This window comes from Dendrobium catenatum, unplaced genomic scaffold, assembly GCF_001605985.2.
Source record: "Dendrobium catenatum unplaced genomic scaffold, ASM160598v2 fragScaff_scaffold_72, whole genome shotgun sequence".
NCBI classification, from domain to species: domain Eukaryota; kingdom Viridiplantae; phylum Streptophyta; class Magnoliopsida; order Asparagales; family Orchidaceae; genus Dendrobium; species Dendrobium catenatum.
This window is the reverse complement of record NW_021318534.1, coordinates 3,983,548-3,999,571: the sequence shown is the minus strand read 5'-3', so window position 1 is coordinate 3,999,571 and position 16,024 is coordinate 3,983,548. Positions and strand designations below refer to the sequence as shown.

Below are 16,024 nucleotides of genomic sequence, written 5' to 3'. Positions count from 1 at the left end.
AAGTGTTATGGATAGTTCTAGAAATGAAAGTGCTTAATAATGCTTATATTCAAGTCAAGGATATGTATGCAAAATATATTACTTGTATTCAAACACAAGGTGGTTTGACCAAGTATTTTCCTATTTCTTAGGGGTGTCAATTTCGGGTCACGGGTCGGGTTCGGGTTGAACCCGGAATTGACCCGGTACTATTCAGGTCAACCCAAACCCAACCTATTTTTGCAAAAGGGTCGGTTATCTTGATTCAAACCCGACCCACTTGGGGTTTGGGTCAACCCGACCCGACCCATTAGTCTTAAACCTTATTAAGTTAATCCGATTTCCTGCATTCGGTTAAGTCCTCTGGGAGCGGAAGATGGTAGTGGCCATCGACGGAGCTGTGGCAGCGGTACAGACGGGGCAGGAGACTCGGGAATGAAACGCGGGCAGTTGGGACAGGTGGGCCGCAGGGCAGGCAGGGCAGGCAACGCGGGTAGACTAGGGCAGGGGCGGTCAGAGCGGGCAAACTGGTTTTTTCAGGGTCAGTCCCGAATTTTCGGGTCAACCCAAAATCGACCCAATTTTGTAAATGGGCTAGTTTTTCGGACCCGAACACGACCTATTTCGGGTTCGGGTCAACCCGAACCCAAATTTTTTGGGTCAGATTTTCGGGTTGGGTCCAATATTGACACCCCTACTATTTTTGTTGATTTACATCAAGATCAACTTTATGCCCATCTCTTTTTGCTTTAGCCATGGATGTTCTCACTAGACATTTGCAAGAGGCTGTACCCTAGTGTTTGCTTTTTGCTGATGATATTCTTCTTGTTGAGGAGACTAGAGAGGGAGTTGAATTTAAACTTGAATTATGGAGGTCAACCATAAATTCTAAAGGTTTTCGTTTGAGTATATCTAAAACTGAATATATGGAGTGTAATTTTTATAGTAATAGATCTAATGATTGGATTGTGACTTTGGATGATCAAATCATTAATAAGACTACACGTTTTAGATATATTGGGTCTATTGTTCAGAGTGATGGTTGAATAGATAGGGTAGTACTAGCTGAATTCAAGATGGATGGTTGAAGTGGAGGAAGGCATCGGGCTTGTTGTGTGATTGAAAAATCCCCCTCAAAGTTTAGAGAAAATTCTACAAGATGGTGGTGAGACCTACAATGCTTTATGGTGCAAAATGTTGTCCATTAAAAGAGAAGCATAATATTAAGTTAAGTGTTGCAGAGAGGAGAATGCTTAGGTGGATGAGTGGCTTTATTCTTAGAAGTAAGATACGAAAGGAGATGTGAAAAGGTTGGAGTAGCTCCAGTGGAAGATAAGATTAGTGAGAGTCGCCTTAGATTGATTTGGTCACATAAAATGCCAGGCTCTCGATGACCTAGTTAGGAAAGTAGATGTATTAGATTTGGCTTATATTAAGAAAGGTAGAGTAGACCTAAAATGTTTTGGTCAGAAAATATTAGAAATTACCTTTCTTTGTTAGATTTAAGTGAGAATTTGATGCTTAAATGGTAGCCAACCCTACGTAGTGAGATAAAAACTTGATGTTGTTGTTGTTGTCGTTGTAGTATGATAATAATTATGCTGATATTTTTGTTTATTAGTTCATTTTTATAAAATCAATATACCAATCTTCAGACTTATTGTGATACACTTTTCCTATGATGAAATTTAAATATAATATTGATTCATACTTGCGTATTAAACTAACACCAACACCAACATTACTCAAGATTAATAATTAAATCTAAGAACATGCCTCCTAGATCATTTAGATTTTCTTATGCAAGAAATTTGCTTTATTAATGATGCATAGGGCTATTATCCTCTTTTGATTGATGATTTAGAAGAAAATTCTCAAATGCTAGATGATCCTACACCTTAATATCTGCTGAATTTTGACATGGTTGAGGTTGACTCCAATTTTCAGGTTTATAGAGTTTAAATTTAAATTAAAAGTGAAACTAAGTTTAATTTTAAATTTGAACATAAGTAGCATATTCTTCATGAAGTAACTAATGAGTATGGCACCTATGGGGAAGTAAACAAAAACAAATAATGATAACAATTGTATATGTAAATGATAAAATGAGAGGAGTACACTATATTTTTTAAGTGGTTTGACACCCAACTAGCTTATTTCTACACCTAAGCATACACCACTTAGGATTCTACTATTACTTCCCTTCTTTACCCTAGAAGTCTGGTAAAGAAATTGTCACACTTTATACTCTCCTACGTAGGCAAATTTAACCCAAAACAAATGATAAATAAGTGAAGAACCAAATCTTGCAAGACTAAGTCTAAAATTCGAACAATAAGTGTAAACTGGAAAGAAAAATGAAATAAAAGAAAGGAACTTAAAAGATAGTTTTGCATTAAAAACTTAGTGAATAAATCACTTTATGTTGTGAATGTTATGATTCAAGTGCTCTTCTCAGTTGGTGAATGAAACAAAGCGCAATAGTTTCTAGAGATAATCCAGAAGTTTTCACTGAGACTTGCTAGATCTTGTTATCTTTCAATGGATGTTGTAGCAAAATTATATTCTAAAATACTTTTATTTATAAGTGTTGATATAAGGAGCAAAAAACATTAAAGAATCTCATCAAATCTAAGAAGATAAAATGTCAAGTTAGTAGTTCACGCTGCAAGCCAAGGAACCATCACCACACAGGCGAAATTCCATAACATTCTATGGGAATCAACATCGCTTTGTTAGGTTCTAGTTGAGTCTAGTATGGAAAGGAGATGTACATGGAATGTTCTTATCTATATACAATGAGTGTTTCATATAAAATGAATATTACATTTAATAGTAGGATATTATTTGTGTTACAGTACTCTTCTAAATTGGTTGGTGAGATGTTGAACAAAAGTTTTCCAGAGTGAGTTGAAATACAATGAGCTGTAGTGTTTAGAGGGCTTTAACATATATTTTGCAGTTAGAGCTTGAAAGCTTTTCAGGTGTTATTCATGATTGTGATAGTATCAATTTGATTATAAAAGACTTATATCTATAAATTTTAAGACGGGGGACAAAAAACTTAGATGGAGAAGATCAAATCTAAGAATGATGGATTGTTAAACTAGCCATTTACCATGCAGGGAGTCATTATGATGACCTAGTTAGGAAAGTAGATGTATTAGATTTGGCTTATATTAAGAAAGGTAGAGTAGACCTAAAATGTTTTGGTCAGAAAATATTAGAAATTACCTTTCTTTGTTAGATTTAAGTGAGAATTTGATGCTTAAATGGTAGCCAACCCTACGTAGTGAGATAAAAACTTGATGTTGTTGTTGTTGTCGTTGTAGTATGATAATAATTATGCTGATATTTTTGTTTATTAGTTCATTTTTATAAAATCAATATACCAATCTTCAGACTTATTGTGATACACTTTTCCTATGATGAAATTTAAATATAATATTGATTCATACTTGCGTATTAAACTAACACCAACACCAACATTACTCAAGATTAATAATTAAATCTAAGAACATGCCTCCTAGATCATTTAGATTTTCTTATGCAAGAAATTTGCTTTATTAATGATGCATAGGGCTATTATCCTCTTTTGATTGATGATTTAGAAGAAAATTCTCAAATGCTAGATGATCCTACACCTTAATATCTGCTGAATTTTGACATGGTTGAGGTTGACTCCAATTTTCAGGTTTATAGAGTTTAAATTTAAATTAAAAGTGAAACTAAGTTTAATTTTAAATTTGAACATAAGTAGCATATTCTTCATGAAGTAACTAATGAGTATGGCACCTATGGGGAAGTAAACAAAAACAAATAATGATAACAATTGTATATGTAAATGATAAAATGAGAGGAGTACACTATATTTTTTAAGTGGTTTGACACCCAACTAGCTTATTTCTACACCTAAGCATACACCACTTAGGATTCTACTATTACTTCCCTTCTTTACCCTAGAAGTCTGGTAAAGAAATTGTCACACTTTATACTCTCCTACGTAGGCAAATTTAACCCAAAACAAATGATAAATAAGTGAAGAACCAAATCTTGCAAGACTAAGTCTAAAATTCGAACAATAAGTGTAAACTGGAAAGAAAAATGAAATAAAAGAAAGGAACTTAAAAGATAGTTTTGCATTAAAAACTTAGTGAATAAATCACTTTATGTTGTGAATGTTATGATTCAAGTGCTCTTCTCAGTTGGTGAATGAAACAAAGCGCAATAGTTTCTAGAGATAATCCAGAAGTTTTCACTGAGACTTGCTAGATCTTGTTATCTTTCAATGGATGTTGTAGCAAAATTATATTCTAAAATACTTTTATTTATAAGTGTTGATATAAGGAGCAAAAAACATTAAAGAATCTCATCAAATCTAAGAAGATAAAATGTCAAGTTAGTAGTTCACGCTGCAAGCCAAGGAACCATCACCACACAGGCGAAATTCCATAACATTCTATGGGAATCAACATCGCTTTGTTAGGTTCTAGTTGAGTCTAGTATGGAAAGGAGATGTACATGGAATGTTCTTATCTATATACAATGAGTGTTTCATATAAAATGAATATTACATTTAATAGTAGGATATTATTTGTGTTACAGTACTCTTCTAAATTGGTTGGTGAGATGTTGAACAAAAGTTTTCCAGAGTGAGTTGAAATACAATGAGCTGTAGTGTTTAGAGGGCTTTAACATATATTTTGCAGTTAGAGCTTGAAAGCTTTTCAGGTGTTATTCATGATTGTGATAGTATCAATTTGATTATAAAAGACTTATATCTATAAATTTTAAGACGGGGGACAAAAAACTTAGATGGAGAAGATCAAATCTAAGAATGATGGATTGTTAAACTAGCCATTTACCATGCAGGGAGTCATTATTTGCGGTCAAAATCCCACAACATTGTGGCATATGATAGTGCTTCGTTTGGTTCTACTAGCTTAGTTTATTAAGGAATGGAGATGTACAAGAAATGCTTTTTATTATATATAATAAATGTTATTCACATATTGATAGGATAATTAAGAATAGGATTTTATATACGTTAAAGTGCACCTCTCAGTTGATGAGTGAAACAGTGAACAAAAGTTTTTCAAAAAGAATCAATAATGAGCTCATTAATTGTGTTCTGAGAACTTTCATAGAGAGTTTAAAAAAAAAGCTTGAAAGTTTTTTCTACCTATTTTCATTGGATGTAATAATATCATTTTTACTTTAAAAAACTTATAAATAAAATATTGAGATGTCGGGCAAAAACATAAAAAGGATCTCATCAGTTTTGAGAAGGATAAAGAAGTCAAATTAATTGTTTACTATGAAGGAGCTATTATTGCGCATAGCCAAAATCATATAACATATGTGGACATCGACAACAGTTCAGCGAATTTGGGTAGCAAGAAAATGATACTTATAGGAATGATTTTATTTATATATAATGAATGTTGTATATAAAATGAATAGGGGTTATTAAAAATAGGATATTATATGAATAAAATGGATTATTTATAAATAATTTTATTTAATCAAGTATAGAAACTTGAATAAAATGTTTTTGATCAAAATGAGACCTGGTAGAGTGTATCTGTTGGCCATAAACCATCCTTGAAGTAAATTTACTTCATTGAATATGAATATGATTTTATTTAGCTCTAATTTGCTGGTGATTCATTCATAAGTTTTGTGTCTATTTTCATTTTTTACTTTTTGACATCATAGAACCCCAAGTTGAATCAGCATAATTGTTGTCCTAAAAAAGGTAAGCTGAATCCATCTTTAGCTGGCATAGTCTCTATATTAATCCATCTTTGCTATTAGTCCTGCAGTACTGGTATTAAACATTAGTGGCATCCTACATGTATTGCTACCATCAACATAAACTTGTCATGCTTGTGGGCTCATGAGGTCAACCATAAGTATTTAATCCTTTAACTTATGAGGAGTTTGTTGAGGATCATCTTTGACCTTTTATTCAATTAGGCATCTACTTTGACTTTTGTTCTGGGCTAATAAATATAAATCTTTATAGTAAGACCCACTTATAGTTTGCTAAACTACAACTGTTGATAGACTAATCGGAGGGCTTCCATCATGGTAGGTTAGGTCAAAGCATGTTGATAACCTAACATGTATGAAGACATATTGTCACCTCCTATAATCAAGTAGTTCGCCTTTTTTTTTTTTTTGAAAAAAGAGATGCAATTGCATTAAACTGGAAATAAAAAAAACTTACAAAGGTCTATCCTTCCTGAACAAGTCTACGAAACTTGCAGGAAGGTCGGATTCAATAAAAGAATCCCAAAAAAAATCTCCTAACAACGCATACTTGGCACAAAAATCTGCCGATCTATTACATTCTCTATGAGCAAAAAGAAAAATGACATTATTGAAAACTTGTAAGAAAGAAAGGCCCGGTTTGGTACCTTTGCTGGTCTTCAAGTTGATAGAATCTTGAATCATCTTCGTGATATTTACATTGTCTCCTTCAATGATTATTCCATTGTAATTACAAAACCAATTTTGAATGTAGCTTCCAAAAGACATAATTGCTTTGAGTTCCAAATAAGCAATATCCCAATGAGTAAGCTTTCTACCATAAGCACATAACATTCTTCCTTTGCAGTCCCTAAGAACACCGGCAATACCTGCCATGTAGTTATCCGAAAGAGCAGCATCAACATTCAGTTTAATCCAACCGTAAGGAGGGGGACACCAAGATTTGGACAGCATATGCTGGTTGGTGTACCAGTTCTTTTCAATTGGATTTGACTGAAGATGAGAAGAATGGGAGATAATTTCTGCTACAGCATAAGCTAAAGTAATTTCAGCATTACCGTGCTTTGTCAAATTCCTTGATTTCCAGCTATAGAAAACAGCCACAACATAAATCTTCACAAGACCCTTTCCAGAATCCTGCTCTAAAGCCTTGGTGCACTCCTCCAGATTTTGAAATTCAGGAACATTGAACCCACACCTTCTCAATTCCTGTAATAAAGCATTCAGCTTTTTACATTTTATAATGACATGTTCTGCATTTTCATTCTCATGACAATCTCTTGGACATTCTTTCGAATTAGCTAATCTTTTGTAACAAAGCCACTCCATCGTTGGTAAAGCTCCGTTCAATGCTCTCCACCAGAACAAATACACCTTTTGATCCAATTTCAACTTCTTCAACCAAATGTACTTGGTATACTTGCTTTCCTTCTGAAACCAGATAGCCTCAGTGCTTAACGCCGAAACCGTTTTGCTTGTATTTGAATGAATGAACTCTATTTTATCTTCAACAATATTTGTACCCTTCTCCATTTGCCGTATTATCTTTACCATATCCTCAGAAAACAATTTAGTTAATTTTCCTGAATTCCAACTCCCATCATCATTCATAAGAAAAGAAACTTTCTTATCTTCAATATCCATCGTATTGCACAATGCCGGCCATTTGTTAAGACTTCTATCAAGTATCCAATTATCAGCATTTATATTGATACTTTGACCATTGCTAATCTTCCATCTAACAATTGGTTTCAGATGTTCAATGCCATCTTTTATTAATTTCCAAGCAGTAGAAGCACCTCTTTTCACGTTATCTTCCCATCTAATTACTCTAAACTTTTTGAATAGAAATTTGTGGAGGAGAGATTTCTCGTTCTGTAGGAACATCCATGCCATTCTCGACCTTAACGGTCCCTGACTTGCTGCAGCTCCATGAATGCCGAAACCCCCTAAGCTTGTAGGTAAGCAGAGAGTTTCCCAAGCAATATAATGCATTCCTTGTTTCCCATTTTCTTTGTGCCACAAGAAGCTCCTACAGCTTTTGTCAACCTTTAATAAAATACTCTTAGGAATATGGGAGTGTGCCACCTAATAGTTAATCATACTCGAATATGCAGTTTTAATTAGGAGGATTCTTCCCGCCAGAGATAGCCATCTAGCGCCCCAAGAATTAAGCTTACTCATTGCTTTCTCAATGGTGCTATTATAATCTTCAGCTTTCAATCTTCTGAGAACCAGTTTAATACCCAAGTAGTGTAACTCTTTGACTTCCTTATATTCCAAAATTTTGTTTATCTTTCTTCTTCTATTTTTGGACACAACATTACCAAAAAGAACCATGGATTTCTGTGAATTGATTGCCTGACCCGTCCATCTGCAGTAACTTTTGAAAATTCTCTTCAAAATCTTTGCATTCCTACTGAACGCCTTTGCTATCACAAGAACGTCATCAGCATACAGTAAGTGAGTGATCTTCTCAGTATTCGAAGCCAGTTTCATGCCCAACTGTTCCTTATACTCATTAAAAGCTTTAGAGAGGAGATCTGAACATAAAATAAAAAGGCTTGGTGATAACGGACACCCCTACCTGAAACCACATTGAGCATTAATCCATTCGGTCCGTTTACCATTAATAACAATGGAGAATTTCGGGTTTGAAATACATTGAAGAATAAGCAGAATTAATTTATCAGGAAATCCAGTCAATTTCAAAACTTTTTCAAGAGTTTCCCAGCACATACAGTCGTATGCCTGTTCCATATCGATTTTAAGAAGAAAAAAACCTGGCTTAGCAACGGATGATCTCATCTTACCAACCATCTCTTGTGCAATAATGCAGTTGTCTGAAATGCTCCTCCCCTGTATAAAAGCTCCCTGGAACTTAGAGATGACATCCGGTAGGCAAATTTTAAATCTATTCAAAATCATACCAGCAACCATCTTGTAAATTGTTTGACATAGGCATATAGGTCTGAATTTAGAACACTCTTTGGCATTTTGAATTTTCGAGATTAACACCACCACCGTTTCCTTCCATTGTTCTAGCATCTCCCCTGTTTTGAAAAAGCTGTTCACGGCATTCCAAGTTTCCTGTTCTACAATGCTCCAATAATTTTTGAAAAAATGAGCATTAGCCCCATCAGCACCAGGAGATTTATTATTACCCATATTATTGAGTGTGAACTTCAATTCTTCCATAGTGAACTCAGCTTCTAAAATATTCCTCAAATTTTCCTGAATGCACTCAGAGCTTTTGAAAATCGGCCAGTTATTCAATTCACAGTTTCTTTTGTGCCATTTCTGTTTGAAAAAATTTTCCATGATACAATGGATTTCTTCCTGATTTGGAACCAACGAACCATCCTCTTTAGCAATTTGAAGAATCTGATTACTCTTCTTCTTGGCTGATGCGTAAGTATGAAAATAACTTGTGTTCTTCTCACCTTCCTCCATCCATTGACATTTAGACCTTTGTCTCCACCAGGTTGCGATTCTTGCCAGGTTAGCATTAAATTCTGCCACCATGCTTCTCAGTAGCAAAAGATCACCCTGACTCAAGCCTCCTTCCGCTGCTTCTCTGCTCTGAAACTCCAAAATATCCTGCTTTAGCACCTGGTTCCTCAAATTGAACTCCTTCAATTTGTTCTTACTCCAGTAAAAAGATTCTTAAGCGATCTTTTTATTTTTCTTTGAAGAACATCATTAGCAGTACCATAATCCTTCTTCCTCCAAGCCTTGTTGATAATACCTTTGCTGCATCATACGAGCACCATAAATTCTCAAATATGAATTCTTTTTTAAAATTCCTTGCTTTATCTTCGAGTTGTATGAGAACAGGACAATGGTCCGAAGATATCCTTTGAAGATGCTTGATAACTGCATTAGGAAATTCCATGATTGCTTTGGAATTAAGCCACATTCTATCTAACCTTTCCCATATTCAAGCAAGTCCATCTTTGTTGTTGCACCAAGTATAATTGGGTCCGACGAAACCGATATCATGGTAGTCATTGTTGATCATAAACTCCTTCATTTCTTGTGGGCCTTGGGAGAAAACAAAACTTTTTCCCCCCAATTTCTCATTATTGTTAACAAGGCAATTGAAATCTCCACCAACTAAACATGGGATTTCACAATTTAAATGACTCTCAATCATTTCCCAAAGGTTCCTTCTATCATACAAGCTTTTGTTACCATAGACAATGCAAACATTAACAGTTTTGCATTTGGGTGTAGTCAGCTCACTGATAATACATTGTTTTGAAGTCACAGTAACTTTAAAAGATGCAGTTCTATGCTTCCAAAGAACATGAATGCCTCCAGATTTTCCAGCCACTGCAATATGGTGGAAATCCCACTCACTACCCACCATCCTTTTAACATCAATACAGCTCAAATTCTCCATTTTTGTTTCTAGTAAGCTAATGAAAAAAATACCATTTTCATTAATCATGTTTCTAAGGTAGTGGGAGGCTGCCTTCTTCTTGCCTCCCCTACAATTCCATACTAAAATTGAAGTCATTAAAAAAGTTTCGGGTTAAAGGCCCCAGCCTTTACATCTCCTCCCTCACCTCTTCTAGTTATATGCTTCCCTTTTATAGGTCCAAGCATTTTCATCTCTTTAGCAAGTTTGGTTTTACCACTAGACATCTTAATGGTTACTTGATAATTTTCCCCTGCTTATCCTGAATTTTATTACCCAAAACTTCTAATTTGTTTTCAACAAGAGATATTTCCTTCTATGTCAGAAAGTTAACATTTTCTTCTTCTTCAATTTCTCCCAAAGTTTCAAAAGGATTAGCAGTTTTCTTCACCTCCAGAACAGATCTGTTTTCCGTAATCCCTTCTGAAATTTCTTGAACACTGTCTTCCATATCAAACTTTTCCTTGTTTTCCAGATCAAATTTTCCTTTTTCAAATACCTCCACATTTTCCTCAATTATTTCACCTTCTTCAATAAGATGCTTAGCCAGAGAATGAATTGTATTACACAATTTAATACAATTCATTCTGGAGATTGTTTGCTTCTTTTATTTCTTCTTCCACATTTGTTTTCTTCGATTTGATATTCCAAGCTTGAACTTTCTGGGTCTTTTTCTCAACAGCTTCCCTATCCGTGGCTTTGTTGAAAGCTTCTTTAAATTTTCTCCTCTTATTGTTCACCAGCACCCCAGGACCGTAGTTGTCCCTTTTTTCCTCTGCATTTATCTGATGCGATTCCTGCATACTATCTTTAGAAGATACCTTGTTTTCTACAGCATTAACTTTCAAACACTCCTCCCTCATATGACCAATTTTTCCACATTCAAAGCAGAAATTCGAAATTCTTTCAAACTCAAATTTCTGAAAAAATCTCCCTCCCAAGCTTTCAACCCAAACTCCAGCCGGTAGCTTCTGTTCCAGCTTGATTCGGATGCAGATTCTGGCGAATTCCCTTCTGCCCCAACTGAACATGTTGCCACTAACATCATTGGTTTGCCAATTGCAGCTGCTATCCTTGCTATGTTTTTTTCATCCCAGCATTGTAGTGATAATTGCGGCATTCGCATCCAAATCGGAGAGGTAAGACCTTCCATAGATAACGGGGAGAACTCCGGTGTCCATTTCTCCATACCAATTATATGCTCCTTCACAAACCATGGTCCTCCCATTAGAACTCCTTCCAAGGCTTCAACTGTTTTGAAAGAGCACAGGAACCACCCTTTCCCAAGAGTCATGAAATGGAAATTGTCAAAACGAGCACACTGTCTTCTAAGTTCCCAAGAAACTTCTTGTGGCTTGATGTCTTTTCCAAAAACCTTGCAAACCAGTGATTTATCCAATAGGTTCACATTCTTTATTTCATCTTCTTTAATTAATTGAATCGCCTCACCATCTTCCATAAAATAGCTTCTTCTTCTCGGAAATTTAAATTGATGTATGGTTTTCTACTCCATACATTACCACTAATCAACTTTTCCATTTTCTTTTCAGCCAAATGATCAGCCATCTGGTTTACATTAACCTCCTTGACCTGTTCTGCATTCATCTCTGTTTGTATTACTTACTTGAAGCTTTTCGGCTTCCAAGATTTTTGTCAGATAACCGATGATTTTCAACAATCACACTACTATTCTGGTTAGCATTAGTTTTACCAAAACCCTGAACAAAAAATATTCATCCCGGAAGAAGACATTCCCCGATCAATGCCTACCTCATTAACATCAATTTTTCTTAGTTTTTCCGGAGTCTTCAAATCCGAAATCACCTCAATCGATTTGCCTTTCCCCTCAACATAATGAAACATTATGAGATACATTGCTAACCTCATCATTAATAACCAAGAAACCTTTCGCACGTCTTCTTCGCGCCTCCTCCGAATTCATAGCAGATCTTGATACAGATCTCCCTGCACTCGATTTCTTATTCTCTAACTCCTCAATAGGAACTGCACAATCATCATTCCGACTCATGTTATCCGTCGAAGAATGATGAACATCCGCCTCCATGCGTAACCGGTGAACCGATCACCGACAGCAACACCCACGAAAACCAGAATTCAAAACTTTCTCTCTCTACTTCTTGCAGCTTTAGAATGCCTATTTTCTTGAGAATTGGTTGTTATTACTGGAACATTTTTTGGAACTTCTTAGGTGTCTATTCTTAGTTATTTTTTCTTGCCTTTGAGTTGTCAATGTTACATCCATGAGAAAGTTTCAAAGGGCTTCATTGCCCTTCCTCATTATACTCTTTTTTGTTTAATAGAAGATAAAGATTGTATAGCCATAACATATATTCTTCACTTTAGCTATATGATATTGCTTCTAATGCCTCTAAATTTGACCAAGTGTTATTAGAAAATTAGGATGTATTGTCTATTTTGTATTCACACTTTATTATCATATAGTTCTACTTTTTGGGTTGAGGATATATTACCTAATCTAGAACTTTCAAGCTTTTGGTGTTTAATGTCAGTGATTCCTTTAGTTGTATTTCTACATGCTTTAGGATAATATTAATTACTAATTCTTCGACAACATCTTTCATATGGGATCACAGATGGGAGTTCTTAAACCCTTGGTTGGATGATCATCGACCACTTGATGATCTATAGCTGAAGCTCAATATTGTCTATTTTTTGAGTTTATTGGTGCAAGGTTATTTTTAATCTACGAGGTACAGGAATTTGTAATTTGGCATTATTAATGAAGGACAAACAACTTATATATGTGTTCACCTTTTCATTGTTATAGTGTTATTTATTTTTATCATTCAGAGTCATTTTTAGTCATTTTTTATATTTATATCATTCAAACTTGAAGTTATTTTTAAATTGTTTATGTTGTTTTGGTCATTTAATTACTTATGTTATTTTTTATTATGTTTGGTAAAATTTAGTCATTGTATTAAGGAGCTATATAAATAGCTAACTTAGGTCTGTATTAGTGATACTTTTTTTTTTGTTTTTTTATTAGGGATACTTTAATGATAAAGCTATTGCTAATTTGAAATATATATATAAACTTTTTGCTGATATATGTGATTAGGACATCAGCAGAAGATTCCAGTGCGTTTATCACATGAGACATCGCAGATTGATGGCCACGATTAGGAGCATCTATTTATGAGTTCTTTTATGTTATTGTATTAATATTATTTTATTATTTGTTTTAGTTGACCTTTGTACCACAACAAGAGAGTTTAGTGAGTTGTAGCCCGGAGGGCATATGTGTCTTTGATTTTTCTTCATTGTTGAGGCCTATATATAGTGGCCATAGTCTTTGTATTGGTTTTTAATGATTGGCTGATAAAGTTCCTGATTTTCTTTTTCTCGAGCTTATGAGTTCTTGAGTGGCGAAGTCCCAAGGCATGGGCAAAGCAATACCCACCAGACGCGGAGGTCCTTCGGGCTCGTGGTCCGACGTTTCCCTCATCTAGCCGCCGGTTAGCCTCATCCCCACCGCCGACCCAATTCTCTCACCTGTCCCTTGTCATCTCCCCTTAACCGACCCCCTCCACCACACCAATCCGCCGGACAGCCCACACCCATGTCCAGCCGCCGGTCCGCCGCCCTGCACTCTCTGTTTACCCCGCCTAATCCTGCCTTAGCTGTTGGCCTCCCTTGCCCCATGATTTGAATTTCAAAATTCAAATCACTTAATTACCTTCCTAAAATAAACTCCTTGCCATTTAGGAAAGTATCCATATTTGAATTCAATTAAATATTTGAATTCTAAATACTTTCCTAATGTCAAAACCCAATTAGGAAACTTCCCAATTAAATCAAATATGGAATTAAAATCCAGATTTGATTCCAATCCATAATTAACTCATTTAGGCCCAAATTCATTAAATCTTGACACCTAATCCCCTCCCTACATGGCCGGCCCACTCTACTTTCCTATTTCTCTCCCAAATTAATTCCTAATTCAAAGTAAACCCCCCTACATTAACATATTAATGACATATCACATAAGAACTCATAAGTCATCAGCACTGTAATCACTAAGGGGTTCTTCATTTGAATCATCATTATGGTGAACTGCTCTCTCCTTCCTCCTCTCCTATAGAGTCCAATGTCGGACATTTACTTCAAGATTTATGTAAGTTTTAATATATATAGCGTGAGGCGTAAGCCTCATTCCAGTGAGGCGAGGCGGGCTTCAAGGCGGGCCTCAACTAAGTTGAGGCGTAAGCCTCATAAAAAAACTCGCGGCGTAAGCATCGAGGCGTTTTTTACTGGAATTGCGTAAAGGCGGGCCTCAAGGAGAGCCTCATATTGCGCAATTTTAAACCATGCCTACAATCACCTTTCTTTGATCCCGACTGGGAATTTGAAGATTCCGTCGAAGGCTACGTAGATCGTATACTCTACCATCTCGCCGAGACGATCGATTTACAATGACCTTCTGGCCAGTGGCAGCTCATCGGACGTTCACCTGTGTTTCCTTCTCCGGTTATACTCCCGTGGATCAAGACCATCGGCATTATCATCGTCCTAGTGGTTTCTCTTAGTTTGCTAAAGGTCTCTCTTCGCTAAAGCTCCTCAAAGAGTGTAAGTGCGAGAGGGAAACTCGAGGTGAAAGTTCTTGATATTAGCCTTCAATTATTATTACCAGTACATCTAGTTTTATTGTATTTTATAATTTTATTTTTAAATTAATCTGTTCTCTTAAAAGTGTAACTGCATGCCTAAACAAAAATTTAAAGGATAATTCTTAAAGCTATTTCTTAGGATTCATTAATCTTAAAGTAAGTGAGCTTGTAATAATTTTATTATTTCCTAAAATTTATTGGTTGTTTCACTTTAATATGTTACCCTCGATTGCATGATGTTCGGCCCCACCTATCTTTCCAATTCCATTATGAACTTCCATACCTACATCTTCATTTTTTTTAAAGCTTTGCCAGTCACCCATTAAGGACTTCATAATAATATTTGTAGTGGGTGTAACAATCTTCTTTTTATATAGCCACCCGAGAACCCTTAGTCATGATATAACACTTGAAAGAAAGTCTTGTTTTCTTTTGAATGCTTCTTGATGAAGAAGAGAAGAATAGGAGGGCAAAAAAAATCCAAAAAGGAGGTGTAAGCAGACCTCTAAGAGGTAGTTGAATATGAGTCCAAAAGGGAGAAAGGGTAGGGGACATGACCATTCTACAAGTCACCATTTATGGTAGGGTTCTAAAGCAAAAACTCATGAGTCATAAAGATGTCTAAGGGTACAAAATTATATCAAAGTAATTAAAACACGAAAAGAAAATAAACATACTTCTCAACAGAGAATGGTTTATTTTGGTAGAAGGATTTGTTATAAATATAGAATATGGCTCATGCTACTTTAGAAAAAGTGAAGTACTAAAAAAAATTTAGTAATATATTTATAATGGAATGATGTAAGAGAAAAAATATCTTTAAATAAAAAAAATAAGATGCACATAACTAGAAATTATGAACGTTTAACCTCAACTTTTTTTTTTTTGAAGAATTGCAATCAAATGCATTAAGAACCAAAAGACAAAGCTAATTACAAGTAATAAAGGGATCACATTCCTCCTTGATTCGATTCCACAACAAGGACGGAATGTTTTCCAAATAAGACCTATCAAAGTAAAAACTATTTTCCAAAGTCAAAGTAGCACAACAATTAGCTACCTTATTACAATTTCTAGAGGCATGATGGAAAATTACCTTATTGAAGTCATTCAAAAAACAAAGATCCTTAGCCGGCCACCTATCCACATGCCAATTATTCTTCTTCAAAGACTCTTGAATGAACTTGATAATATT

General features: G+C 35.2%; 1 protein-coding gene across 2 annotated transcripts in view; it reads left to right on the top strand.

Annotated features, from left to right (window-relative positions):
• Positions 1-16,024, top strand: part of LOC110100831 (multiple myeloma tumor-associated protein 2 homolog) — a 79,869-nt gene that overhangs the window by 15,189 nt on the left and 48,656 nt on the right. The window contains exon 2 of one of the 2 annotated variants that reach the window (XM_028696019.1): positions 12,793-12,909. The exons of the other annotated variant lie outside the window; for it this stretch is intronic. The gene's annotated coding sequence lies outside the window, so the exon portion shown is untranslated. The remainder of the gene's footprint in view (positions 1-12,792; positions 12,910-16,024) is intronic. 2 annotated transcript variants of the gene reach the window in all.